This window comes from Arachis duranensis, chromosome 3 (genome assembly GCF_000817695.3).
Source record: "Arachis duranensis cultivar V14167 chromosome 3, aradu.V14167.gnm2.J7QH, whole genome shotgun sequence".
Classification (NCBI taxonomy): Eukaryota; Viridiplantae; Streptophyta; class Magnoliopsida; order Fabales; family Fabaceae; genus Arachis; species Arachis duranensis.
Window position 1 is genome coordinate 69,053,517 of NC_029774.3, and position 3,650 is coordinate 69,057,166.

A 3,650-nucleotide genomic window follows, 5' to 3' on the forward strand; every position below is an offset into this window, starting at 1 on the left:
GATTAGCCGTACTGTGACAGAGTGCGTGAGCATAGTTTTCACTGCGAGGATGGGAAGTAGCCACTGACAACGGTGACACCCTACATAGAGCTTGCCATGGAAGGAACCTGCGTGTGAGAAGAGGATTTCAAGGAAGAGTTGAAGTCAGAGGACAAAGCATCTCCAAAACTCCAACATATTCTCCAGTGCTGCAAATCAAAGTAACATTGTTCCCTCTTTTATCAAATTTAGTAATTTCACTCTTAATCTAAATAACCTTGTTGACATCCTAACTAAGACTAATAAAATAAATATTGATTGCTTCAAACCAATAATCTCTGTGGATTCGACCCTTACTCACGTAAGGTATTACTTGGACGACCCAGTACACTTGCTGGTTAGTTGAACGGAATTGTGAACAGAAAGTAATCAGTTAGTTAAATTAGTTCTCTTTGGCACATGCCAAAGAGCCATTAATTAAGAATCACAATTTCGTCCACCAATCAGTATAGCAAAGTGTAGAACAATTGCAGGGAGATTAAATTGCTTGGAAGTAAATTGGAAGTAATAGGAACAGAAAGGTAAAAATGCAGATGAAATAAAAGCAGCATATGTAAACAGCAAGGCAAAATTTCTTGAAGAAGCAACACAGAATGTAAGTCAACTCAATTGTGAAATTTAAAGAGACAAGATCTTAGGGAATCAATGAGACTAGAAAACAAGTCTAGATCTCAATTCCTTCCTTGATCAAAGTAGAAAGCAGATTGAAGAAGAAAGAAAGATGAAAGCCGTAGAAAAAAACTTGGATCCAAAACTCAATTCACTGAATTATGCAGAAAGTCAACAAAGAGCAATCTTAGATCAAGAATGAAACAGAATTCCTTCAAATCTCAATCTAAGATTCAAATGAAAAATAAAAATTAAAGGAGAGAGCTCTCTACTACTACTCCTAATGCTCCCTAGTGGAGCTAGCCTTCCTCATGCTCTCTATTAGAGCCAACCTTCTGGTGCTCTCTCATGGAGCTCCTTTTCTAAAATGAAAATGATGCCTTTTTATAGGCTTTTACAAACATGACAAATGAAAATGAAATTGAAAGCAAATTACAAAGAAAATGAAATTCCTAATCAAATTGTTTCTTGTGCCTTTGAGTGATGTCAATTAGGCTTTTGGCCTTGATGGAATTGGGTTGAAGATAGCCTCTGTTGATTGCTCTTGACCTTGGGAAATATTTACGCTTTGAACCGGGCCATGAACCATTCAAGTTTGAGTCAAAGTTTGAGGCAAACTTTGAATCAAACTTATTTGCCAAACTTATCATGCAGATCGCCCTTTTTACTGTCATTGGCGTTTGAGTCCAAGTTTGAGGCCCAACTTGGACGCAAATGTTGACACTTGTTGCATATCAAGTCTTGGGATGCTACTTTGTCCTCTTCTCAACGTTGCCAATTTCATGCCCACTATAGACTATTATGTATGGTTAGAAAGCTCTGAATGTCAGCTTTCTAACCCATTTGGAATCACCTCAATTGGACATCTACAACGCAAGTTATGCTCCTTTGAAGAGGACAGGGTTGCTGGCTTTGGTGTGCAACGTTTGAGGCGACGTTTGCCTCAAACGTGGTAGAAAACGCCAGATTCTGGAGGCTCAAACGCATTGTCCACCCCATACTATTATATATTGTTGGAAAGCCCTGAATGTCTACTTTTCAATGCCATTGGGAACGCATAGTTTGGAGCTTCAAAGCTCGAGTTATACTCCGTCGAAGGTGCAGAGGTCAGTTGGCCTCACTGCAGGTTGACACCATGTTCGCTTATGCACATTTCGGGGTAGTTTTCTCCCTCAATTTTAGTGTCCACCATGCAGTGCCATATATTCTTGGAAAGCTCTCAATTCTTACTTTTCATTGCTTTTTGAATCACCTCATTTGGAGCTCTGTAGCTCAAGTTATTTCTGTTGGAAGTATACCCCTTCAAGCTGTGAGGAGCAACGTTTGACCTCAAGTTTGAGGCAAACGTTGGCGCAAATGTTGCCAAGCTCCAGGGGTGATTTTCCTTGCTGAGATTTGGCCAACGTTTGACCTCAAGTTGGAGGCAAATGTTGGCGCAAACATTGGCTTGCCTCCAGGGTGTGGTTGCACTCTTCCTCACGTTTGAGTCCAAGTTTAAGGCAAACTTGAGCTCAAACGTGAGTGCTTCTTCTTGCCTCTTGCTATCCCCTTTTCTTCAACCTTCTTCCAAACCTCTTTCCACCTATCATCAATCAACAATTGCATCAAAGCTATGCTATAATCATGAGAGTTCTTCTTCTTCTTGGAATTCAAGTGATTATGGTACAAAAACTCATGAAAATGCATCAATTTATCCATGGTTGATTGAATCTAAGGAAAACATGAAATTCTACCCAAATGGCTTACTTATGGCTTAAGAAAGTGCATAAAACCTATTGAAAACAAAGGAAAAAGACTAGTGAAACTAGGCTAAGATGACCTGTCATCAGTGATGAGGTGATGACTGCTGCGACTTGGTTTTCTTCTACCTTCTTGGTAAGATCTGCTAGCTGCTTGGTGATCATATTGTTTTGAGCTAGCAATGCATCCATGTGGTTCAGCTCTATTACTCCTCGAGTGTTGCTTCTTTCAGAAGCATAGAAGTAGTCATTCTCAGCCACAGTCTCTATGACATCTATGGCTTCTTCAATGGTCTTTTTCTTGTTTAGAGAGCCCCCTGATGAGTGGTCTACAGCCTTCTTTGACTCATAAGAAAGACCTTCATAGAAGATGTGCAGTTGGACCCATTCATTGAACATGTCTCGTGGGCATCTTCTTGTTAAGTCTTTAAACCTCTCCCATGTCTCATAGAGAGTTTCACCATCTTGTTGCCTGAAAGTTTGTACCTCAGCTCTTAGCCTATTAATTCTTTGAGAAGGGTAGAATCTTGCCAAAAACTTGTTTACCACGTCCTCCCAATTTGTTAAGCTCTCCTTCGAAAAGGACTCCAGGCACTTAGATGCTTTGTCCCTCAGTGAGAAAAGGAACAAAAGCAATCTATAGACATCCGGATAAACACCATTAGACTTCACGGTGTCACATATTCTTAGGAAGGTGGTTAGATGTTGATTGGGGTCCTCTTGGGCACTTCCTCCAAATGAGCAATTATTCTGAACAAGAGTGATGAGCTGGGGTTTCAATTCAAAGTTGTTGGCATGTATGCTGGGCTTCTGGATGCTACTTCCACAATTTCTTGGGTTTGGATTGATGTAAGAGCCTAGAACTCTCCTTTCTTGCCCAACATGATTCACAGGGCCTTCTCTGGTATGGTTGTGAGCTTCTCCTTCATGGTTGTTTTCCAAGTTCTCCTCCATGTTTTTTTCAAAGTACTCTTCCTCTTCCTCAGCACCAACAACTCCTTTCCCTCTTGCTTCCTTCCTCAATCTACGGAGGGTCCTCTTAGGTTCGGAATCAAAGGAAGTTGAAGCTCCACTTCTTCTCCCTGTCATATAACTAACAGAGCACACAACAAGAAAGTAAACGAAGTGATTATTCTTGTTAGAGTGGCTGTTAGTGTGAGTGGTGCAAATTATCAAACAGTTAGTGGGTTAGTGAGCAGAATTGTAGATAATAACAAAGAAAAAAAAAGAAAACAGCGAGGGGTGAGGGGGTGAGGAAGAAAC